At 47.5% G+C, this 26644-nt stretch overlaps 1 protein-coding gene across 19 annotated transcripts in view; it reads right to left on the bottom strand.

The window, feature by feature from the left end:
• MAP4 (microtubule associated protein 4) overlaps positions 1 to 26644 on the bottom strand; it is a 242992-nt gene that overhangs the window by 101984 nt on the left and 114364 nt on the right. The window contains exon 1 of one of the 19 annotated variants that reach the window (XM_053263543.1): positions 7672 to 7862. The exons of the other annotated variants lie outside the window; for them this stretch is intronic. The gene's annotated coding sequence lies outside the window, so the exon portion shown is untranslated. Of the gene's footprint in view, positions 1 to 7671; positions 7863 to 26644 lie in introns of those variants that run through there. 19 annotated transcript variants of the gene reach the window in all.

A 26644-nucleotide genomic window follows, 5' to 3' on the forward strand; every position in this document is an offset into this window, starting at 1 on the left:
AGGCTACCAAATGCTTACCTTTATTTCCTTTGGAACCCATCACAATATTTTTCCTAGTTTATTCTCCAAATCGTTATTTCTATCCAATATTATTCCTTATTAGTTTTGATGGAGAAGTCAGCTCTTTAATACTTCATGGCCTTCCCTGGGTTCTTGGACTTCAACTACATATTTGCTTTCCAATCCATACAATTTCTCTTCTGGTCACTTTACAGCTCTCCAATCCTCTTATCAATATATTTTTCTAAAAATTATAAGTTTTCTACCGAAAAATTCAAGAATATTTTAGTATGATATTAGATCCTCGCTACTATGTTTTGCTGAATGATCATACCCTGTGTTACTTCATACCGTACAAGAGAAATATGGATGACCACAATTCTTCCTCTGTACTGTAATCTTATACTAGTGCTATCCCATTAATATTCAGTTAATACTTTCGCATTCCTTTATAGAGGTCAAAGCTGAATTCATTTTGTCACCCAACTGTGTTCTCAATACAATTAAATAGAAAATAAAATTTTAACCCAATTTTAAATAAAATCCCTGCATCTAAATTCACCTCAGACCCACACTGGTATTATGATGGGGATGCTACTACTGATCTGCTTCACGGAGTTGTAGCAGAGACGGAGATTATGTACATAATACACTTTGAGGCTGTTCTCACAGCCAGCCTAACCCTGCTTGAGACAAGGCATTGAGAGGTGCCCGGAGGTTGGGACAACAAGTCCCAGCCCCAGATCCCTCCGCCCTGCTCTGTGCTTCACAGAGCTGCCCGTGTGGGTGTGTGGGGGGCGCTCCGAGGAGGACCCGCTTGTTCGTGGGGGGCAGGGGGAGGTGAAGTGAAAGCAGCCTTCCCTCCGCGCCCTCCTGAGGCAATCGTGGGAATCGCCCTTTTGAATACCATATAATTTGCAAATCTGTTAAACCTGTGACAAACAAATCAATGTCTAATTAGTCCTAAATACCACAATAAAGTAAAGGTAAAGGTGTGCCATTGAGTTGGTGTCGATTCCTGGCGCCCACAGAACCCTCTGGTTGTCTTTGGTAGAATAAAGGAGGGGTTCACCATTGCCGCCTCCTGCGCAGTACGAGATGATGCCTTTCAGCATCTTCCTATATCGCTGCTGCCCGATAGAGGTGTTTCACCAGCAATACTGAAGATTATATAGAAGCAAAATGTAGCCTACTCCAACAAAATCTAACTCCTGATAACAGCTGGAATAAAGCCGATGGGACAAAACCAAAGTAGTTGGCTCTAGTGACTCCTTGAGTTAATAGTAAATCTATCCAATTAAATCACAACAAAATTGTGATTTAATTGCTAACTTGGCAAAGAGGCACCTTTTAACGTGGTACTGAGCAGGAGGAGAGTAACTGGCCCTCTCCACCCCCAGCACAGGACCTCCAGTGACTGTTGCTGGTGTCTGTCTTTTGTTTCTTTTTAGATTGTGAGCCCTTTGGGGACAGGGAGCCATCTTATTTATTTATTATTTCTTTTTGTAAACCACCCTGAGCCATTTTTGGAAGGGCAGTATAGAAATCAAATACATAAAATAAATAAATAAAAATTGGTTAGTCTCATTTACAAGTATCTCCCCCCGCCCCTTAAATGGAAGCAATTATTTTGTACTGTACATCGACACTAGCCCACTGTTTGGCAGATCTTCATATAGTATTTAGCTACCAATTTATATTCCAATGCTGCATCCCAAAATGTATTATTCTTGGGCGTGGGGGATCAGTTGCCGAATGGGCACGACCTTGAGCATCAGTGGGTTCTTTTCATGGTCCTTTAAGGACTCCACCAGTACCCAGCCCTTCCAGCTCAGGCCAAAAGCTGACATAAGGTGCCAATCCTCAGAAATCACCTATTTTCTGGCTGCACTCGATTCTATTACTGTTGCAAAGCAAGTTGCAGATTCCAGCCCAACTCCGCTCAACACCTGCTCACAGGGACCATTTTCGTTTCTTGAGCGCCACAGAGAGACAAGCCTTTTATGCGCAGTTTTTACTTTCATGGCTACCAGACTCTGGGACTTTCAGCATTTAAGTCATCAGCATCACTGCAATCCTCTGATGACCCCAAACTGAACCAAACTGAAGAGGCTGCTTCTCTCTAGAGATCTAAAAACTTAAGACCAGTCAAAACTTCACCTGAAACCTCTCTTTAATGTTTGCACTTGTCCTCTTTGACCATGACAGGAACGTGTCTAAAGCTACACCTAGCCTTTAAAACATCTGAAACCAACAGTCTGCAAACTACGTCTGGGCTTTGTAAAGACCTATGATTTCTAATAACCAGTGGAAATGTTCAGTGTCTCTGAGCACATGCAGAGTATCTCTTACCACCAAGCAATTTGGTATAGACAGCCTTGCCACTGCCTATATCAAGTTATGAAGCAGGACAGGAAAAGCCTGTAAAACCCAAATGGTTTGGCTCCAGGGTACTGAAGAGGGGGTCTCCTTTGCCATGAACCCTGCCACCTATTAAGATCGTCTGTGGAGGGCCGGTTACAGTTGCCACCAGCTGGTCTGGTGGCGACTCGGGGCCAGGCCTTCTCTGTGGCTGCCCCAGGGCTTTGGAATGCACTCCCTGCCAAAATAAGAGCTTCCTCATCTCTGGTTGCTTTTAAAAAGACCCTTAAGACACATCTGCTTTCTCAAGCATTTAATTAAAACCAAATTTAAACGGTTTAATTGTTTTACACTGTGATATTGTTTTGTTTTAGTCTGTGAATTGTTTTCATTCTGTGAAAGTATTTTAATTATTATTTTCTTTTTATATTGTTTTTGCCTTTTATACTTTTTATTCAATTTTCACAACACAAAAGAACAAACACAAATAATACAGACACTCACAATAATAATTTGGATTATGTACACCACCTAGAGATATATACCTCAGGCGGCACACAAATAGGATAGACAGATAAATAAATAAGTGGCTCCCACATTGCAGGGTGAATAAAATTTGACTTTTAAAAAAAATCAGTTTTAAATTTAAATTGGATTTTTTTTTTAAAAAGACTGTAAATAAAATACTCCAATTCTCACATAAGAACAACATGATTAAAGTTACCTACTACCCATCAAACAGGGGCATTTGTTTCATGAACAGGGCTGTGGTCTGCCGAGCAACCACTGGCTCTTGCTTTTAGAAATCTCTGGGCTTTCAGTTTCCGTCTCTAAGTCTATTTTACATGGGCAAAGACACAGGCTGAACAGTAGAGTGGTTGTTTTGTGGTGAGGCTGGGCGAAGGCAGAGGACTTAAGACAGACAGACAATATGTGTTTGTCTTCTTTTTTTTTTTTTTTTAAGGAGGTAAATTAGAAAAAGCGCGGGCGGGGGGGGGAGGCATTATTCAGTACAAAGCTTCCTGTATTGCTCCACATTTTGCCAGAAAAACACTGTCATAGCATCTGGGTGTAGGAGACACCCTCTGGGTGCCCCTGGCAAATGAGGTGGGGCGGGTGGCTACTAAGGAGAGGGCCTTTTCAGTGGTGGCACCCCGTTTACGGAATGGCCTCCCCAGTGAGGTTCGCCTGGCTTTGTCATTGTATTTGTTTAGACACCAGGTAAAGACCTTTTTGTTCACCCAGGTCTTTTAAAGTCAGATTTTATCTTATTTTTAAAAAACCAATTTTAAAATGAATTTTTAATGCTGCTTTGTATTGTATTTTGTATTTTATTTTCACCTTGCTTTTGTCTGTTATGATTTAATGTGTTATGTGTTTTTATTGTATGTATTGCTGCCCAGAGAACAATGTGTTATGGGGCAGCTAACAAATAAAGATTATTTATTTGCTGTTGTTGTTGTTTACACAGTCAGACAGGTGTTATTGACTGGTTTGTTTTATCCAGACATTGAGTGCTTCCCAAGGACCTGGGATGGCTGAATTTTATTATCAATGCTGTTGCTGTTATTATTATAGATAATAGGCGGCACTTGCTGTTTGTTGTGGATTTTTCAACTTTTGCTCTTATTGCATTTGTTCTTAGTGCCTGTTCTTGTGCAGCCAATATTAAACCCTCTGTTTCTTTCTTCAAGTTGCCATTCTTAAGCCATTGCCAGGTCTTGGTGATGTCTGATTTTCCAGTTATATGGTGCAAATATTGACCATGCAGGGGCTTCTTTTTCCATTTTTCTGCTCGGTTCTTGACTTGTTCTTTCTTGTAGGCCTGCTTTCTTTCATTGGTGTTGAATAGTTTCTTGTTATTGACCATTTGAAGTGCATCTTCTTCACTGTCCTTGATATATTCTTCAAGGCCTCTTTTCTCCTCCTCTACTGTTTGATGGACTTGCAGCATTCCTCTTCCATGTCAGCTGCGAGGGAGGTATAGCCGATGTACATCACTGCGGGGGTGCAGAGCATGATTGATGGTCATTTTTTTCCTGGTCTTACGATCCAGCGTCTCTAGCTCTGCCTGGGTCCAGTCTATTATTCCTGCACTGTATATGATAATAGGTATAGCCCAGGTGTTTATGGCTTGTATGGTGTTCCTGCCATTGAGTTTGGACTTGAGGATTGTTCGAACTCTCCTAATGTATTCACTTCCAATTTTTCTTCTAACTTCAGTGTATGCGATGTTATCAGCCTGGAGAATGCCCAAGTATTTGTAATGTTCTTTCTCTTCAAGGTTCTTGATCTTGCTTCCATTGGGCAGTTCTATTCCTTCTGTTTTTCTTATTTTCCCTCTGTTCATTATTAATGCAGCACACTTGTCTAGTCCAAACTCCATTGCTATATCGCTACTGAATATATGGACAGTGTTTAGCAGTGATTCGATTTCTGACTGGGACTTTCCATACAACTTCAGATTGTCCATGCACAGCAGATGGTTGATTTTACTTGATGTTTTAGATGTTTGGTATCCGAGGCCTGATTTGTTTATTATTTGTGAAAGTGGAGTCATGGCAATTACAAACAACAGAGGGGATAGTGAGTCCCCTTGGAAAATGCCTCTTCTAATGCTAACCTGTCCAAGTGTCTCACCATTGATTGTTAACTGTGTACTCCACAAGCTCAGTGCTTTTTAAAATAAATATCTGAATGTTCTTGCTGACACCAGTTGTTTCTAAACATTTTAGTATCCATGTGTGAGGCAATGAGTCGAAGGCTTTCTTGTAGTCAATCCATGCAACACTTAGATTGGTTTTTCTTCTCTTGCAGTTTTCTAAAATCATTTTGTCAATCAGCAGCTGGTCTGTTGTGCCTCTGGTGTTCGGGCAATTTCCTTTCTGTTCAGCTGGAAGCTGTTTGTTAGTTAAGAAGTGTTGCATCACTTCATCTGCTATTATTCCAGTTAATAATTTGAACATGGTTGGCAGGCAGGTGATTGGTCTGTAATTACTTGGAACTGCACCTTTTGCTGGGTCTTTCATGATGAGATGAGTTTTGCCAGTTGTTAGCCATTGTTCAATATCACCTCCTTGCAAAATGTGATTGAACTGTTTTGATAGTTGTTTATGAAGGCTTGTTAGGTGTTTAAGCCAAAAGCCATGCAGTTCATTGTCGCCTGGTGCAGTCCAATTTTTAATTTTCTTTGCTCTTTCACTTATTAATTCTGCTGTTATTATTAGATCTTGCATTTGTTGCATTTATTATTATTGTTTACACAGTCAGACAGATGTTATTAACTGGTTTGTTTTATCCAGACATCGAGTCCTTCCCCATTATTATTACTATTACCATCATCATCATCTGGAAATACTTTGAATAAATGCCTTCCCTGGGTACAAAGGGAAGTGTGTCAAGTGTAAGCAGTGCAACAAAGAGATGCACGACAGCTTGCAGAGGGAACAAGCAAAGGTATCCCTTACATTTTAAAAAAACCCAGGTATTACCTCTCTTAAGCCACCTAATGGCGCAGCGGGAAAATGCTCGACTAACAAGCAGAAGCAAATCCGCACAGGTAAACACCTATATCGGGCAGCAGCAATATAGGGAGATGCTGAAAGGCATCATCTCATACTGCATGGGAGGAGGCAATCGTAAACCCCTCCTGTATTCTACCAAAGAAATCCACAGGGATTTGTGGGTGCCAGGAGTCAAAATTGACTTGACAGCACACTTTACTTTACTCATTACCTCTCTTAAATTAGTAGAATTCAAGTAGAGTTGCCATGTCGCCCAAAATTCTGGGTTTCACCCAGATTTCAAGCATTTCACGCAGCTTGCTTGAAGCTCCCTATATCATCCAGATTCTCCCAGATTTCAGATTTCATTGAAAGAAAGAAAGAAAGAAAGAAAGAAAGAAAGAAAGAAAGAAAGAAAGAAAGAAAGAAAGAAAGATAAGCTAAGCTCTAGCCCTTGTAGAAGCAGAATTGTGGAGCAAAACGTGCAGTCACTCTTCTGCTCAGAAATTATTTTCCAGCCAATTTACATAGTATGCAAATTAGGCACCCAGATTTGGAAAGCCAGAATATGGCAACCCTAAATTCAAGTTGCCTAAAATTTTACAGGACTTATACCCTCCTAGATGTTGTAAATGCTCTATTGAGCTGTAAATGCGTTTGTGTTCAGATTTGCACCACGGTTTAAGAAATATGTGAAATTTATGTTCACTACGGCAACTATGTGTGGATGCCTGACCTTAAACCAAAGGATTCCATGGAATCCTGGAAAGCCTAGCTGTATTCACCCTGTGCATGGTGGAGGAGAACTGGTCTTGTGGAAGCAAGAATAAATTGTCCCTTTGCTGAGCAGGGTCTGTCCTTGTTTGCATTTGAATAGGAGACATGTGCTTGAATGAAGAAGGTTCTTGGCATCTCCAAGACAAAGCTGAGAGAGACTCCTGCCTGCAACCTTGGAGAAGCTGCTGCCAGTCTGTGTAGACAATACTAAGCTAGATGGACCAAAGGTCTGACTCGGTAGAAGGCAGTTTCCTAGGATCCTAAGTAAAACAATAACCCAACAACAGCACAGGCACAAATCCTAAAGCACCAACATTCAAAGTCAGAAACTGTTTTGTAAAACGCCGACTTTGTTTCCAAGTGAAACATCTCAGGCTGCATCAAGGAAGCCTTGAGTGAGGGGTAGCAGATCCTGATGTCAGGAACAGTGAAGAAGGCTAAGGAAGCTTTCTCTTGCAGGTCCCAGTTTAGAATCAGGAGCAGAAAAATGCTCAAGTTGCCCTTTGCAAAATGGAAGCCAAGGCACAAAGCAGGAGGCCAAGGCCCTTTGGAAGAGGGGGAAGCAAGCAGATCAGACCCGCTTCACACATCATGTGCACGTGGAGGGGAGGGAGACACATGGGCTCACTTCTCGGCCATTATGCCAAGAGGACCGCCCAGCTGGCAAGTGTACAACGTCAACTGAGCTGGAAGTCGACTCCATTCACAGATCTCTAGCCTGGGGGGATCAACTTGTTAAGAAGCACCCCGCTGTGCCGCACAACCCAGAAAGCAGCCCCCTTGCAAATGTTACCATTCTGGCAAAAAGAGGCTCAAGTCTGCATTCTGGCAAGTCTCTGAGGGGCAGGACGAGCAGGGAGGTACCTGGAATATTCCCCTCTGTCTGCCTGTAAGTGCATCAGATAGATCTCTCTCTCTCTCTCTCATATCACACACACACACAGAACGCCAGCCAGGACAACTCCATTACTGCTCCTTGCCTGTGAATGATCTGTCTCCTGGCAGCACCACACTCCCCAATTTGTCCTACCTCGTTGTAACTTTAGCCAGTCTTAAAATGGTGATGGGGCATCCCAAAAAGCTGCTCTCTTAGCCACGCCGCACAGCCGCAGATTTAGATCTCATGCAACCCAACACCGCGTTTTCCTACTAGATCAGAGGATTGTGCGCAGAAATCCAGTTGCCACTGGCACCTCCATGTACGTGAGGCAGAACCCCTGACCACGGAAATGTTTTCTGGGCACGGCAGAGACAGCTACTGCCAGTGACAACGCAAGCCACAAGGCTTGCCCACGTAAACAGTTCCAATAGGAATGAACAAAGGGAATTGTGTCTGAGACCGGGCAGTGCAAAGCTGGTACATCAAATGCTCCACCGTGGACTCCAACAATTTGCATGGGGTTTTTACTTCTGGGGAGGCCTGCAGCTGCTCTTCTGCAGCCAAAGCAGGAAGTCCGGCACCGACAACCACTCCTTTATCCCCAACTGTGCGGCTTTGTTCCCACCAGAGTCCCATTTGACCTAGTCGGTGGGCTGTTGTCAGTGTGGTGCTTTGGAAGGAGTCTGTGCCACCATGACATATTTAAGGGTCACACGAGTTTACAGCACTGAGTGCCAACACACGCCTTAAAAGCAGCATTTTTTTAAAAAATAGAATTGCTGCCCTTAGACTCCTGTTTATCACATTTGCATCCAGGTAACCTCACTTTATCTCAAAACCACGGCAAATGAGGATAGATCAAGGGTTCCCATCCTTGGGCCCCCGTATGTTGCAGACAACTCCCACTTATGGCTGGGGATTGTGGGAGTTGTAGTCCAACACCACCTGTGGGCCCAAGGTTGGGAACCCTGGTGCAGGCAGAAAGAGAGAGGGGAGGCTGGCTCCAGTTCACTTGGTGGGTGAAGAGGGATTCTGCTGCGTGACACTAGCTGACCTACCTCACAAGGGAATGTGGCGCACTCTGGCACCTGTATAAGCTGATGGGGCTGCAATGCAGGGCATCGCCGTTCCTTCGTAAGCGCCCCGTGCTTGCAGTTGTGTGACACCTATTATCTGCAAGAGGTTGCTTGTTTTTAATTACTACCGGTAGCGTTTCTAAGTTTGCATCAAGAATCCTGGTGCTATCTCTCAACAGTTCAGTCCTCTACCCTCAAGTGAGACCTATACTGGCTAGGAAACAATAAAAAGGTCCTGATGTACTACACTCCTCAATAGGACTTTTGTGCAATGTATTTATTTCTTACATTTCTGTACCGCCCCCTACAATAGTGTGCCTGGGCGGTGTATCATCTGAAAAACCATTACAAACATTGACACAATTAAAACACTTTTAAAAATACAGATTGAAAGCCTGACTGAACAGGCATATTTTCAGGTCCTTCTTAAAAACATTCAGAGAAGGGGAAACTCTAATTTCATTAGGAAACACGTTCCAGAGTCCCAGGGCAATTCTAAAAAGGGCCCGGTTCCGAGTCGCCACCAACAGAGCCAGTGGCAACCGCAACCGGACCTCCTCAGATGATCTTAATAGGCGGAGGGTTTGGTGAAGAAGGCAGCGATCTCTTACAAACCTTGGACCCAAGCCAACTGACCACCTGTGTGCGCCTTCCTGGAGCCATGCAGTACACTACCCCAGGGGTCCCCAACCTTGGAGCCCCAGATGCTGCTGAACTACAACTCCCATCATCCTCAGCCACAATGGCCAAAGCAAATTGTGGTCCAACATCTGGGGAACAGTGTTCCCTCTAACAGAGATTCCCAGATGTTGTTGACTACAACTCCCATAATCCCCAAGCAAAAGCCACTGAAGCTGGGGATTCTGGGAGTTGTAGTCAACAACATCTGGGAATCCCTGCTAGAGGGAACACTTCTGGGGCCCCAGGGTTAGGAACCTCTGCAGTTCATCATTAGATCACAAATACAGCTTCAGGGCAGCCCCCTGCAAGTTGTAGTGCCACTGGAAGAGTGGTTCTTCTCAAGCATGCAAAAACAACATTTGCAAGATGCAAAGCAATTAAAGCATCTGTGCCTCTAAATAGCAGGGAAGGGGATTTCCCTAAAGTGCAAGGCATTTTAGGAAGCAGGGGGACCATGCAAATAATACAGTGAGGAGGATGTCCTCTGCTTAAGAGCTGCTAAAGATTAAAGCAGCTCCCCTCAGATGCTGTGCAGGCCTCGGGGTGCAAAAGTATTCATTGTAACAAAAGCCCAGGAGGAAAATGGGCAGCAGGTGACCAACCATTTCTACAGGTTGGTGGGGCTGCTAACCTGACCCAGGGAAATGAGCCCCGTCTGCTCTCATTGTGGCTTTCGTTGGACAGGCCTAGGCTACATTGCAGTTCATTGGTGCGAGCATTCCACTCTGCAAGCTTTTCTCTCTCTTTCCAACAAGCTTCTAGATGGGATCCCAAAAAAAGATTCTTGCATGTAAGGAACAACCCCAGGCTCTCAAAATTACACCACCCAGCTCTCTGGTCCTTTATAGAAGAAACAGGTCCCGATCAAGATGTGCGTACATCCTAAAGTTGCATCGTCATTTGCAATCTAAATGGAGACTGCCTGAACTTACCTGGGTGTTCAGTGCCCCCCAGACATCTCACTCAGAAGGACAAAAAGGGTTCCTACTAGACTAAGGGAACTTCCCAGACATGCCTATGCAATGGAGGCCATAGTGCAGGGGCAAAGTACGTGCTCCGCGTGTGGAAAGATCCCAGGTTCAATCCCTAGTCTCTCCAGTGGAAAAGATGAGCTCTCAGGTGATGGTGAGAAAGACCTCCACACTGGAGGCCCTGGGGAGCTTCTGCCAGAGTAGACACTGCTCAGCTAAACTGAATAAAGGTCCGATGCACGACAACGACAAGTGCACCACACGTCCAGCTGCCAGGAGGCTCTTCGGCACAAGCCCCACTGAAGTGGGGCCCCTGAGCAGCTCCTATTCATTTCAGTGGGGCTTGCACAGGAAAATCTCTTGACAGCTTCATACGTGCATTTTCTCTCACCACTCCAGTTACTGGTGGGCACCAATCTGTACCTAACCTTGGAAGTTGTCTTTCAGCACAGTTCTGGTATCCAAGCAAGAGAGCTGAACAGCCAGTACATGGGAAGTTTTGTAATGCTAAGAATTTCTCTGTTTGGTGGGAGCTTGATTTATACACTATGCTGAAAAGGAAACACAAACCTGTAGTATCTGATGTGGAAAGGAGTGCAATTCCTTTGAGCTAAGGAATTAGCTCATTGACCAACATGGTCTTGAAGCTCATTGGCTGTACCAGCCACCTGTTTGAGCAATTCTCGAACAATCCTCCAGTCTGAAGCAATTCTCCCGTCTGTCTACAAAGACTGGCACAGACCCATGTTCAAGTCCCCTTGTAGTACAGCCCCCACCTCCTCTCCAAACTCTGTATACGGGTAACTGGTTAGGATGGACGCCGCTCCCAAGCAGCACCCAGTTCAACCTCCCCCAAAAACATATTGCCCACCCTAATTTTGTAGTGAGAGAGGGAAACTCGCTTCTGAACAGATGGAAGCCAACAACAGTTGCGTTAACTGGAACGGAAAACGTAGTAACATGGTTGATTTATGCTGCCACTGTAAGCATGCCGGAAGTCCCCTGATGGTGGGGAAATGCTATAGAGAAACAGAAATACTAGCTAAGCGAGGCTCAGGACATCAACCAGGGCCTGATCCCTGCACTGTGTGCCTCAGGACGCACACACACACACACACAACACCGTGATTGATTTGCTTGCTTCATCATCTGCGCTGCAGAAATCACTGTGGCCATAAAAGCCAATGGGGGCAAGAAGAAGTAGTAGTAGTTAGCCCACATGTTTGGTAGATCACATTTCAGGTGCTCCACCCAAGCCTCCGCACTAGGACTGAGCACCACACACAGCCTGGCGCATCAGACGAGATGGCAGCATGCAGAAAGGCAGAAACTTCTGACAGGCAACAGCAGCAATGGAGAACAGGGTTAGGCCAGGAAACACGAGTGCATTTTATTAAAAGCAAAATGGCTCAGGCCACTGAGGTAAGCAACAGACTAGGCATTCGATCTGGAGTGGGCAAACTTGGCCCTCCAGCTGTGGTTCAACTACAACTACCATAATCCCAGCCACACTTTACTGTAGCTGGGGAAGATGGGAGCCGTAGTCACACAACAGCTGAAGGCCAAGTTTGCCCACCCCTGCATTAGATATAACAATATATAACAACAAACAACAACAACAACATGTATTATATTATATTATGCAATCTGTTGTTGCCCCAGGCTCTGGAATGGTCTCCCGGTATGTGTCCGATCACCGGTGTCTGTGGATGCTTTTAAAAAACAACTGAGAACTTCTTATTTATTCAGGTCTTTATCCCTTACAGGTAAAGTGTGTGCCGTCGAGTCAGTGTCGACTCCTGGCGCCCACAGAGCCCTGTGGTTTTCTTTGGCAGAATACAGGAGGGGTTGACCACTGCCATCTCCCGCACAGTCTGAGATGCCACCTTTCAGCACCTTCCTATATATCGCTGCTGCCCGATATAGGTGTTTCCCATAGTCTGGGGAATATTCGAGCAGGAATTCGAACCGGCAACCTCTGGCTTGCTAACTCAAGTCATTAGGGGTGGTCAATCTCTCTTTTCCTGCTGTGCTGTCTTTCTTTTTATTGGTATTTTAATGGTCTTCATTGTGTTTAATATTTCAATGTGATTTTGTGGCTTTTAAACTTTTGTAAACCACCTTGGGGTGCGTTTGATGAAAGGTGGCATATAGATTGAACAATAAATGAAATAGAAGCTAAAAAAAACTAGCATCTGCCTTTCCCCCAAGTGACTGGCCATCAGCGATCGCACAGAACGTGCACAGCGCCTAATGCTTGATGGAGGAGGGCCAGGCATCGGGTGCTCACCAATTGCCCGGCTCAATTTGTGGGTTTTTCAGAGAGAAAAACCACAGGCCTGGCCCCTAGCCGGGAGAGGCGGTTTGCTGTTGGCACAGATAGGGAAAGAAGCAGGGATGCTGAAGCAAGGAGAGAGGAGGAAATGTGAGCAGGAACAAGACCCACGAGCGGGGAACAAACAGAAGTTTGCCCTGCAGCTGCTCCCACCACCCCCTGCCCCCTAGGGAAGGGGAGATTTAAGATGGTTCCAGTTCAAACTGCAACCCATTACTATTCACATTTGTATGCTGCCACTCCTCAGCTCAGGGTGATGTACAGGGTGCGGGTTACTTCCCTTAATCCACACAGCCCCCTTTGAGATGAAGGAGGCCGAGATTTAGTGACTGGCCCAAGGTCTCCCCGGGCGCTTCAGGGCTAAATGAGGATTATAACCCTCACCACTACCGTATTTACTCCAAATAGAAGACAACTCTGAATGTCTCACTCTCTCTCACACACCCACCCCTTTAAAATGAAGGTTATGCCTGCATTTACTCGAAAAGAACAGAGCTCAGAATTTAAGACGACCTCTTGATCTCTAATATCAAAGAACTTGGAAAAAACCTAGTCTTGGATACATGTAAATACAGTATACCACAATGGCTGTCCCTAGGGATAGGAAAATTTATATTTATTTATAAAGAAAGAAACACAGAAAGAACATGTTGTGTTTTATTTATTTAATTTTTTTTTTAAAAAAAAAAAATTATAAACAAAGAAACAAAGAAATGGCGACTGCCTGCCTAAGTCTTCAAGAGAAGGCAAGCCATTCAAGGCCACGGGTGCGGCGTCTCTGGTCACTTCCACAGGCACCTGCCCGGCCACTTCTACCCATGGAGCCACAGGACGGGCGTCTCTTAAACCAGCGCCATTCAGAAGCAATCGAGAGGAAAGCGTGGTCGATTTGAGAACAAAGGGCTTCTGCCGGCTCCCGCAAATGTATGTTTATTCGGCAGCAAGCGCTGGCAATCATGGAGATGAGTGCTTAAAATAGCAAACCCCCGCAGCATATTCAGAGCCGGGTTTGTTTAATGCTGAGATTATAGCCAGTTTCTCAGCCTATATTCACACACACGCCGCTGACCTAGTTTCGTCTTTCCAAGTCCCACCGGCAAAGAGCTGCAAATTCACATGCCGCACGAGAAGTGGTGGCAAGAAAGAGAGCCACCCAATTAGTCATGAGTTGGAGAAATGCTATTAATTCCAGAGCGCACCCAAATAGATGAAATGAGGGACATCAAAGCGAGGCGGCGATTTGCATAATACGAGAAGAGGAAGAACCCTGGTGCCTCGGGATTTAGCTATCTTAAAATCAGGAAGCTTCCATTTAAGAGCGGCTCAGAATCGGCACCTAGTGGTTCTTGCTGTTTTTCCGGCTGTTAAAACAGACCAGGGTGCGGGGGAGAGAAATGGAACAAGAGGAGAATATTAATCTTCAGGAGGAGAAGTGTGTGACGATCTGCCAGCCCTTAGGCAATGCACTGGAGGTTACACAAAAGGAGTTCTTTCTGAGGGTTGGCTGGCATTCTTCATTAAAAAGAAGGGGGGGAGATCTCATGTTAGGGGTCTGGAGGGATCATATTGAGGGGCTCAAGGAAGGGCAGACAAGGACAAGGGAAAATCAGGAAGCACCCACCTGCCCCGTGGCAGTTGCTCATGAAGCAGATATTCCCTTCTCCCAGTTATACCACAGGACAGCGTGACCCCTCTCTAGAGCAGGGCTGCACAACCTCAGCCCTGCTGCAAATTTTGGATTGCAGCTCCCATGATCCCCGATTACTGGCAACTGTGGCTTTTGGATGTGGACCAAACACAGCTGGCGGGCCAAGGTTCTGCAGCTCCGCTCTAATGGCAGAGAAAAGATATTGTGTGTGTGTGTGTGTGTGTGTGTGTGTGTGTGTGTGTGTGTGTGTGTAGGGGAGCGGGGTGAGGATCATGCAGCAGCAACATGTGCTCTAGCTCCCCAATCCCTGCCCCTCCTCAAATAGTTCAGAGGTCAGCATGGGCCCTGGCAACTTCATGAAGGAAGGGAAGAAGAGATTTCATCCATCGGGAGCCCTGCTTAGTTACGGACGACACAGCCCAGGCAGGAAGGTGACAAGCTGGGAAGGATTCAGATGGGAGACAGGACCAAGTCCCTGAGGGTGTCGAAAAGAAATGCTCTCTGGAAAGGCTGGCCATGCCCCACCCAGAAAACTGGCAAGAGGTTTCAAGACGTCTTCAGTACCCTTCAGTACCAAGGGGGAACATCCCTTCGCCCTACCTACTGATTCAGTACAGGAAGAATTTGTAAGCAGGTAGACTGGCAAACCCTTCATGAGATGACCCGAGGCTTCTCATGGCCTTCCCGGCCCCTCTCTTTCTGCCCTTATTCATATCCCTCCCTGTGTCTTTTTTGCCTCCCATCTCCATCACCAGCCACCACTCAAAGGTCTTCTGCTCTTTCTCCCTGACTATCCCTTAGGCCTGAAACTCCCACCTTAGCAGTGGTACATGGCATCCTTGCCTTCGAAATACCCCCTCAAAACTGGGACAAGAGCTGGCCTTTGGGTCGCAAGCATGAATTGTCCCCTTTGTAAAGCAGGGCCTACCCTGGTTTGCATCTGGATGGGAGACTACATGTGTGAGCGCTGTAAGTAAGATATTCCCCCAGGGGATGGGGCCACAGCTTAGTGGAAGAGAACCTGGGCGCTTTCCAGATTACACACTACAACAGTTTCGCGTGTCCACTAAGTGGCCCCTCCGTATTGCCCGTGTTGTGACATCATGGTTGCTGCACTGTTAGCACGGTACCGTTCATATTTCCAATGCCTTGTTTCGCATTTTATTGATGTGCTGTAGCCCTATAACATTGTATATGCATTGCAGGAAAGTAGCTGTATTTTTCCGTTGTCCCATTCATGAAAATTTTTTTCTATGAAATATATTTTTTTTAATTTTTCCACCCAGTTTTTGGCGCAAAGATGCAATGCAATTTTCATCGGCTTTCAGCTTTTGATTTCGATTGTATTTGTTTTCGTTTTTCATCACACTTTATTTTTCAGACATGTTCATGTTTAATCCTTTTGTGTGTGTGCGCACGCGCTGTGGATTGGCTGGCTTATTCGGAAAATCGAGGATCTGTTGATATGTAAAGCCACGATTTTTAAAAAAATATATTATCATTCTGTTTCTTGCACAAGGGTCAACTTTCAGCCCTAGCTGCACTTCCCCTGCTAGCAGCATTGCACAAAGGAACTGAGAACTTTAAAACAAAAAAATAGTTTGTTGCATCAGTGGTTCCCTACCCCCTCCGCGACCCCAATTGGCCCGTTTGGAGAGGAGAGCTGGTCTTGTGGTAGCAAGCATGACTTGTCCCCATAGCTGAGCAGGGTCTGCCCTGGTTGCATCTGAATGGGAGACTTGATGTGTGAGCACTGCAAGATATTCCCCTCAGGGGATGAAGCCGCTCTGGGAAGAGCAGAAGGTCTCAAGTTCCCTCCCTGGCATCTCTAGATAGGGCTGAGACACACACTTGCCTGCAACCTTGGAGAAGCCGCTGACAGACTGGGTAGACAAGACTGAGCTAGATGGATGAATGGTCCAACTCAGAAAACGGCAGCTTCCTATGTTCCTAAAACTCACCTTTTCTGAAGCCTGCTTTTATGTATGTATGTATAACCCCTTAGTCCTCAACCAAAGCCAAGCATCAGCACACGCAACAGCTTTTGCTCATATCCCTCCCACCTTATTCTCTTGCCTCTCCTCCGTCTCCGCTCCATCATCTTTCCCACTATCAAGATTTAGACTGAAAGCTCCTTGGAACAGAGAATGTAAGAACATGAGAACAGACCTGCTGGATCAGGCCCAAGCAGTGTTCCCTCCAAGGCGTGTGGCATGCTCTCACATGTGTCTGCTCAGTTAATGTTAGAACCTGCTCAGGTTTAATCAAGAAGGTCTCACTCTGAATGCATGTGTACACATCCTGCCTTGATACTACCGCCCAGAACTAAACTCATTCCACACACAAATTGGGGAAAAAAAATAGGAGAACACTGGCCCCAAGACCTATCTAGTCCAGCATCCTGTTTCACACAGTGGGCAAGAAGATGCCTCTTGGAAGCCCAAAGGCAAGAGGTATTTGCATGCCCTCTCTCCTGCTGTGGCCCCCGGGCAATTGAGGCTGGAGGTTAGAGGTTAGGGGTTAGGGTTAGCCACTGATCGACCTGTACTCCATAAATTTGTCTAAGCCCTTTTTAAAGTCATCCAAGCTAGTGGCCATCACCTGTGGCAGATAATTCCATAAGTTAATTATGCACAGTGTGAAAAGGTATTTCCTTTTGTTGGTCTTAAATTTCCCGGGATGACCCCTAGTGTTGGGAGAGAGGAAGAAAAGTGTCTCTCTGTCGTCTCTCTTTACTCCATGCATAATTTTATTCACCTTGATCATGTCTCCCCTTTGTCGCCTCTTTTCCAAATTAAAAAGCCCCAGTTGCTGTACTTTGCCTCATACAGAAGGTGCTCCTGGCCTCTGATCACCTTGGTTGCCCTCTTCTGTATCTTTTCCAGTTCTCCAATATCTTTAAGATATGGTGACCAGAACTGTACGCAGTACACCAAATGTGGCCACACCATAGATTTGAATAAGGGCATTATAATATTAGCAGTTCTATTTTCAATCCCCTTCCTAATGATCCCTAACATGGAATTGGCCATTTTCACAGCTGTTGTACACTGAGCCGATACCTTCAACAAGTTGTCCACCCAAGATTTCAATCTTGGTCAGTCACTGACAGCTCAGATCCCATCAATGTATATGCAAAGTTGGGTTTTTTTTGGCTCCAACAGGGTCGTAGCCACCCTTGAGTGACTGGGTTCAGAGAACCCGGGCCGCCACCCCTCAGGGGCCATACCTCATGGCCCCGACATGCCCACCGCGTCTGACATCAGACGTGGGGGGGAGTGGTTCAGCTCCCAAATGGGGCCACCTTTTAAGCGGTTCGGGAGCTAGACCATGCCCCCGTGTCTGACGTCAGGTGCAGGGGGTGTGGCTAACCACCCATGTCTGACGTCAGAGCTAGAGGGTGCTGTGGCAGCCGGATACGCAACGCCACTGGCCTCCCTCCACTAGTGGACCCCAATATGCATCATTTTACACTTGCTTACATTGAACCGCATTTGCCATTTTGTTGCCCACTCTGCCAGTTTGGAGAGATCCTTTTGGAGCTCCTCACAAAATGTTGTGGATTTCACTACCCTAAATAGTTTAGTGTCATCTGCAAATTTGGCCATTTCGCTGCTTACCCCAATTTCTCAATCGTCTATGAACAAGTTAAAGAGCATGGGTCCCAGCAGAGATCCCTGAGGGACCCCACTTCTTACTTCCCTCAATTGTGAAAACTGTCCATTTATTCCTACCCTCGGTTTCCTGCCCTTCAACCAATTACCAGTCCACACATGAACCTGTCCCCATATCCCATGACTGCTACGTTTACTCAAGAGCCTTTGGTGGGGCACTTTGTCAAAAGCTTTTTGGAAGTCTAAGTATACTATGTCAACCCGGCGTGTGTCTCAGCTCTATTTCGAAGATGCCAGGGAGGGAACTTGGAACCTTCTACACGCAAGCATGCAGGTGCTCTTCCCAAAGCAGCCCCATCCCCTAAGGATATCTTACAGTGCTCACACACATATTACACAATATCTCACAGTGCTTACACATGTAGTCTCCCCATTCAAATACAACCCAGGGTGGACCCTGCTTAGCAAAGGGAGCAATTCATGCTTGCTACCACAAGACCAGCTCGCCTCCAGAATGAGGATAGCGATCAGTGTTCCCTTTAACAGGGACTCCTGTTAGATGGATCCCCTTTATCCTTTATCTACCTTTATCCACTTGCCTGCTGGCACTCTCAAAGAACCCCAAGAGGTTAGTGAGGTAAGACAAGAGGCTCTCCTCTTCCCCCCCTCCCATGTTGCTCTGTAGTGCCAAGTAGAACAGCACTGGTGTGACAACAACATGCCACCTTTTCTCTGGGAGGGTCTCAAGAAAAGGCTGGGCAGCAGCTCTCAACCAGGCTCTTCACACTTCCCCCTGGTATATTATTAGGAAACAGAAGTGGAAAGCATGACCCCAAAAGAGTCAGGATACACGCTCTCCTCCACCACCCCCAGTCTTGCCACCTTCCCCTAATTGATGTTAACTGGACTTGACGTTTCCGGGAGTTGTCAGAAGACTTTCACGGACGAGGCCACTCTGCCTACACGGAGAGCTGCAGGGCATCTGCAGAGTCAGGGCCAACAAGTCTCTAGTGTCGTGGTTTTCCAACGGGAATATTCCCCAATGCTTGGGGAATATGAAGCACTGAGCATCTGGCTTTGGAACACAGCCCTCCAGCAGCAGGATAACCAACTGCCAAGAGCGGTGGTACCTTCAAGAGCAGCGGCCAGACAATGACCTACTTTGTCAATTGTACGAAGCAAAGTGGGAAAGCATGAGGAGGAGGGGGAGGTCCACCAGAGGAAGGTTTCTCAACGTGTGGGTCCCCAGATGTTACTGGACTTCAACTCCCATAATCCCCAGCCCCAGTGGCCTTTGGTTGGGAATTATGGGAATTGAAGTCCAACTACATCTGGGGACCCACACGTTGGGAATCCCTGCACCAGAGGATAACCCAGATGCAACCCCAGCAAAGCCCCTGCTGGACTCCAGGCATCTCTATCAGTGCTCCCTCTAACACGGATTCCCAGACGGTATTCACTACAACACCCAGCATGCCCAGCTGCAATGGCCTTTGGCTGGGGATTATGTTGTAGTCAACGACATCTGGGAATTCATTAGAGGAAACACTGATCGCTATCCTCATTCTGGAGGAGAGCTGGTCTTGTGGTAGTAAGCATTATTTGCCCCTTTGCTAAGCAGAATCTGCCCTGGTTTGCATTTGAAGGGGAGACTACATGTGTGAGCACTGTAAGATCTTCCCCTGAGGGCATAGGGCCACTCTGGGAAGAGCACCTGCATTCTTGCATGCAGAAGGTTCCAATTTCCCTCTCTGGCATCTCTGAAATAGAGCTGAGACACACTTCTGCCTGTAGCCTTGGAGAGCTGCTGCCAATCTGTGTAGACAATACTGAGCTAGATGGACCAAGGGTCTGACTCAGTAGAAAGCAGCTTCCTGCGTTCCTATTCACCCGCCCAACCAACCTGCATGTTGCTCAGTGTGGAGCTCTTGCCTCCTCATGCTGCCTCTGTCAGTGCACACAAGGCTTGTCTGGACCCCCTGGTATTCCCGACTCTGACCTCATTCAAGCTGCATCCAACCTAGGATTCCAAGAACGACCTGGCCCTCTTAGCATAGGGATCTGTGTGCCTCATGTACCACAGCTCTTTTGGGCTCGTTGCAAGCTCAGCTTCTGGTGAAGCCACTTGGAATTTTCATCCAAGATCCCAGCACAGCCTCAGCCTTTAGGCTTGTCTTGCGTTGTGTTGTCTACAATGTACTGTGGCTGGAGATGATGGGAGTTGTCGTTCAACAAGTTGGAGAGCCAAGGCTGCCGTCCCCGAGTTCAAGTGTTGAGACCTGGGTTCAAAAAGCAGCCCAGTTCGCTGGTGACCTTGGGCCAGTTACTGTCTCCCAGCCTAGCCTATTTCACAAAGCCGTTGTTGAAAGGATAAAGGACAGGTTGCCCAGGAAGAGGAAGAAGGCAATAGGGTAAGTAAAAATAAAGCTTAAAAAATGACAGCCAAGTGTGGTAGCTTAGCCAGCATCGCAGAAAGATGCTGAAGTGAAGGAACCACCTTACAGGTCTTGCCAATCAAATCTTCATCCAACAGAGACTCATGAATTCTATGCCCTGACTTCATCAGCTGGAAAAAATCACAACGTAGTGGAAAGGGCACACCGACACCTCCGCCTTCCAGGTGCTCAATCTCCGTAGGGAGGCCCTTTGCACACTGGGAGCCACACAAGAGCTTGAATTCATTCTAGCCATCAAATATTCAAGGTCCACAGAAATTATAAACTCAAGTCAGGTGTTTTAATTGCATTCAGTGGCGGGTCTCAGGAGAGGCAAAGTAGGCACTTGCCTACGGCGGCAAAATGTGAGGAGAGGCAGAGAAAGGCCCATTATGGGCTGCAGATGGGGGCGCGTGGTCAGTAGGGATGGAGGAGGGGGGCTGGTGGGGAGGAGCTCTCCCTCGCCACCCCGCCGCACAGTGGCATTGCTTTAAAGGTAGAAGGGGGAACTTTCCCCTAGCGCCACCACCACCACCCTTACCCGCTGCTGCAGCTGCTGCCGCCCCATCCCACTGAATAGAAGTGTTTTAAAGGTAAAAGGGGGAACTTTCCCCATGGCCCCCACCCCACAGCCGCCACTGTGCACAGCAGCGGTTTTTGGAAGAAAAATAGAGGGGGACTTTCCCTTCGCCAGCCCTACCCTCGCTGCGGCAGTGGGGGCAGCAAATCCTTGGCCACCGACAGGCAGCAAGAGGCTTCATCCGCCCCTGGTTGCGCTACTTGTGTTGAGTGCATCTGAACGCCAGGAGGGCTGACAGCAGGCAGCATTCAATGTCCTTGAAAGGTGGATTCTCCTCCCCACCCCAAATCTGACATGCCAGTGCAGAGGATGCACATGGGAAAGATGGAGAAGAGGCCATTTCAAAATACGGATTAAGAAGCCATTTTAAATGTTCTTCACTCAGCAGCTGAAGGGTCAACTGGCAGGTCATTTTGCATCTGAGGGGACTACAGACAGCCACCGAGCGCTCTGCCACACAAAAACAGAAAAGGTAAGCTGATTTTGGACAGCCTGCCTTGCGATCTCAGCCCAAACAGAAGCACAAGCACTGCCATTGGGCGTGTGATGTTTTAAGAGCGAACTGTCTGCAAGAGGAGATGCTGAAGAGGCCACAGAACTGGTGTAGGGAGGGGCCACGTTACATCATCTTCTCTCTCACTAGCCGTTAGGGATCTGGATCCATAGGAAGGAGAAAGTCACAGCAATCAATGAAAAGGGAGGAGTGCAGAAATCAATGCAAGCTGGAGGCAGCAATGATTTCAGGGTGGGGGTGGGGTGGGGGTCTTGCAGAAAGCACAATGGCTGAATCAAGAAAACCACATCAATTGCCCCTCCGTGAAATTTTGCTCCTGAGGCCAATTCCCAACATATTGTTGACAACTCCATTCCTACAGCGGAGAAATGCACGACGACGAAGGCGGCTCCTTATTCCCCTGTAAGGCAGCAGAGGAGGAGGAGGAGGAGGAAGCCAAGCAGCGGCCCATCAAGGCAGTGCCCTCAATAGATCATTCATCTCCCTTGGTGCATTATTGATGCAAGGCACGGCAACTTCACAGGGAATCCGCAGCTTTGCTGATCTTGTTTGAAATAGCACCTCACAGGATAGTATCTGCTTGCCTATTTTGAATAATCAAGTCATTTAATAATCTCCGTGCACATGTGTCTGTGCATATTATATAGCTGCAGCACCCCACAAAATAGTAGAGACACAAAGCCAAAATGCAAACACGAATGCTCCCACCTGCTCTACCGTCTTGTGGCTTAAGCCCAAGTTCAGATTCCCAGAACACAAGACTAAAGCTCTCGTGTGTCCCAGGGCAACATTATTAGTATAAAAACCAGCTGATGTACCAAAAAACCCAGCTGATGCTAACAATTACATGAAGTCATTTGAATCTTGCAAGCAGGAAAAGGGTTAATACGAAGGAGCAATACCACGGGGCAATAAATGACTCCAAACATTAGGCACCCGACTGCATTTTACTCACTTATCTTTTAGCACGTACCAGCAACAACTCACAAAATTACCTCCTCCTGGATTAAAAAAAGTGTCAGTGGGTAAGCCTGACATTTGCTGTGTAGAATAATGAAGAGGTTTTAGCCAACAACGTTCAGGAATACAAGACAAACCCCACCATACTCCCACACGAGCTCTTTCATATGGGATGCTCCTGGTGAATCGTGCCCCTCATTGGCAAGCTGGCATTTGCACTGTGAGCGCATTCACACGGTAATCTTGAGTCAAGACTTGCAGCTCTCCTGGAGGGTGCCTGCAGGATTCTCCTGAGACCTCAGGTGATGTTTTCGTTATGTCCAGAACTGAGTGTACTCAAAGCATCCACAAGTGCGATGTCCAGAATGAGAAGAGCACAAAAGCTGCCTTCCTGATCCGCTCCATTGACAGCAAGATCTAGTGGGTGTGCCTGATGAAGAACCAGAGCACAGAGCAGGTCCTGAGAAAGACCCCGCTGCAATGGGATTAGAGTTGGGATTAGAGTTGATGGCCATTGCGCCATCAGCCCAGAATGGTCTCTTCTGCCTTGCAGCAGAGTAGACAGAACTCCAAGACAGACCACACCCCGGCAGCTCTCCAAAAGGTTCTCAGGCACCTAGAGATCTTTCTAAGCCTCGCAAGCTGAACTCTTTTTGATGGGAGAAGCCAGAGACGGAACCTGGGATTTTCCCCATGCAAAGCATGTGCTCCGTCACCACATAGAGACCCACACAAGAGAGGCTGCTGGATGTCTAGATTTTGCGATGCACCCCTGGAGGGCAGCAGGGAGTCAATATTAAAAATGCAAGGATGGATCACCATGATGGGCATCAGCTGGATTTTCTGCCACAAGAATCAAAATGAATGCAACGGAGAGTGACCTGTAGCTTCCCAGCAGCCCCCTCTCCCAAAGGATCTGGAACCCACAAAACCAACTGCTAAAGACCTTAACTAGAAAGCATACCCAAGGCAACTGACATCTTCCACTACAGAACAGCGATGGCCAACCTGAGACTCTTCAGCTGTCGTTGGACTCCAACTCCCAATTTATTGTGGCTGCTGGGGATGATGGGAGTTGTAATCCAACAATTGGAGAGCTTCAGGCTGGCCACCCCACCACTGAAGCTCCCCTGGAGACAGCTGGCAGTTCTCATTCTTTATATTTATATTATTGTTAAATTTGTATAACGCCTTTCATTAAAATAATCTCAAGGTGGTTTATGCTGGAAGAACAGCAAGTCGCCACCTATTCACTTGTTTTAATTGTGTTTTAATAATTTTAATGTTTTAAATTTTAATTGTTGAAATATTTAAATCTTTTTATTGGTTGTTTTTGTTGGTTTGTTGTAAACCGCCCAGATAACTTGCGTTTGGGGCAGTATAAAAATGTGTTAGTTAGTTAGTTAATTAAGATTATGCCCCCCACACCCCGCCCTCGCCCTCACCACTAAAGGGCTTGTGCTTGTCCAGCAGCCAGCTGGGTGTATGGATCCAGAAACCATTTCGAGCATCTTCGAGACAGGTTTGAAGTGGGAAAGCAACCAATATCTTCTTGGACAGAAACAGCAGAGTAAGATCTCTTCGTCTCCGTTTCCATCCTCCTTTACTCAGGAACACAGGAAGGTGCCTCCTACAGAGTCAGACCATTGTTCCATCTAGCTCAGTACTGTCTACACAGACTGGCAGCAGCTTCTCCAAGGGAGCAGGCAAGAGATTCTCTCAGCCCTGTCTGGCGATGCCAGGGAGGGAACATGGCACCTTCTGCACGGAAGCGAGCATGCAGGTGTTCTCCCCAGAGCAGCCCCATCCCTAACGGGAGTATCTTACAGTGCTCACACATGGAGTCTCCCATCCAAATGCAAGCCAGGATGGACCCTGCTTAACAAAGGGGATAATTCATGCTCACCACCACAAGACCGGCTCTACTCCTATTCTCTTCAGGGGGCTGCAGTTCAGATGGCAGAAATTTCATCCCCAGGGAAGCAGTGCTAAGATCTGCTCAGGTGCAAAACTTTGTTGCCGACAAAACAGAGGTGCAAGCAGGCAACTGTTAAGTTAAAAATCAGAGCAGCCAAGACTTCAGCTCAGGGGGAAAGTCAAACCGACTTCCTGGGCAGAGACGGGGCCACTGCAAAAATCTGTGCACATCTCCTAGTGCACCGAGGATGCAGAACCCGTGATTGGATGTGGCTGTCCGCAAGGCCCCAGGCCTACGCCCAGAATCCCCCCCAAGCAACCTTGGCTAGCAGCTTATTTCTAACAGCACCCATAAGAAGTTACAGCCGCCAAACCGCATCCCGCTATGTCAGACGATGCAGCCTTACCTTCCTGCGTGGGCAACAGAAGTGACGCCCATCCGAGCACCCGAGCAGAGTATGCAGCCTCAGACTTCACAAGGCGCTTCAAATTCACACCAGACAGGGCTGCTGTATCAGCTGGGACACGACTGTCCCCGCGTCTACAGCAAATGAAACATTTATTCTCTGCTCCGACAGCCTGGAACTCCCCCCCCCCCCCCCGCCGCCAAAATACAGCCCTCCAGCAGCCTGCTTTAAAGCAGCCGGCAAACACACACAGAGGGCTCTGACAGAGAGGATCTTCTGCCCCAATTAAGGAGGACATGGCACTGGCTCAAGCCCCAACATGGAGCCATGGAGCACCTTTGGCCCCTCTCCTGGGCCATCCAAGTCTCATTAACACAAGGGGAGCTTGGGCAACCGTTCCAGACTGACGAACAAGAGTACTATTTGCTGGCAAAATGGCAATGCTTTGGGGTGGGGGACTCTTGCGGGCGGGCCGGCGGGGGGAGCCTGGGCAAGTGTTTTCGGAACAGTGCCCAAACAACAAGTGTAAAATCAAAGAAACTGATTAAACCCTCAGTTCCCATCCTAAGGAAGCCGCCGAATGGCACTGCGGGGAAGCAGCCTGCCTAGAGAGCAAGAGGCTGTTGGTTCGAATCCCCGCTGGTGTGTTTCCCAGAATAGGGGGGAACTCCTCTATCGGGCAGCAGCGCTCAAGGAAGGTGCTGAAAAGGCATTACCTCCTACTGCACGGGAGGAGGCCACGGCAAACCCCTCCTGGATTCGACCCAGAAAACCACAGGGCTCTGTGTTCGCCAGGAGTCGACACCGACTCGACGGCACAACCTTCCCTTTCCTCTCCGCATCTAAGGAGCACCGGAAACTGGAGCTTGATCAAAGGACGAGGGAACTCTCCGGTGATCAATACAGGGGAGTGTTTACAGGCTCAGGTTCCTTTGGAGTAAGGAGCACCAGAAACACACGACATTCTTCTTCCTCCAGCCGTATGCACGGGCTGAGCAGTGAGGCAGTGCTGACCCCACAGCCGCCTTGCAGCCTCCCTCCCTTCGCAAATTCTAACCAGCTCCACAGAGCACAATCCAAGCCATTTCTGGAGCCCTTTCCCTGGGAAGCCCACCTGCCATTCCGAAACGTTCTCCGCCCAGTTTGCAGGTAGGACTCCCAGGCTCCAGCCCCGCAGAGCCTCCTTTGACTGCCAGCAGCCTTCCAGGGCCTTCCCCACCTCCTGCTACCTGATCCTGGCACCCGAAACTTTCTGCATGCCAGGCATTGGCTCTGCCCCCGAGATGCCCTCTCTAACTGGGCAAACTTTTTTAAATGGGGCGGGGGGGGGAGTTCCTTGACCCCAGCGAAGTGTCCTTGTTCACAGACTCTCTTTCCAAAGGGGAGTTATGATGTATTCTGCTCCCAAAGATGCTCCTGTCCCTTCTCTTGCCGGCTCACTAACTCCGTTCTAACTGTGCAGCTGCCAGCAGCGTCAACTGACCGTGGAAGAGAAGGCACCTCCCCCCCCGCCCCCAGAGCTGGGCCATGGCTCTTAGGGGGCACCGGGTTAGCCTGACAGAGGGTCTATTCAAATCACTGGATGCAAAGAGCGAGGAGCTGCCGTTTCTACGCCTGCACCCCTCCCCTCCCCGCCCCAAACTGCCGAGGAGGAGTCATTTCACAGTATTATTTCTGAAAGGAACAGACAGAGGCACTGAAGCGGTCCAAGGTCAAAGCCTCGGCCCCCTCCTGAAACTGTGACTCGGCATTCTTCACTCAAAGCAAAAGTAGGGCAGACTCCAAATTAAGCCACTGCACCTGAAGCATCCTAGGCATCAAGGGAAACAGTGAGCACCCAGGAAAGGTTTGATTCAGCCAAGCACATCAGTGCGTGGGGTGGGCAGGCAGGTGGGCACGCGGAGGCCAAAGGGCTGGTTGGTTGGTTGAATGTGTTTTTATACTGCCCCAAACTTACGTTTCTGTTTGTTTGTCTATAAACCAAA

This window comes from Hemicordylus capensis, chromosome 6 (assembly GCF_027244095.1).
Source record: "Hemicordylus capensis ecotype Gifberg chromosome 6, rHemCap1.1.pri, whole genome shotgun sequence".
Lineage (NCBI taxonomy): Eukaryota > Metazoa > Chordata > Lepidosauria > Squamata > Cordylidae > Hemicordylus > Hemicordylus capensis.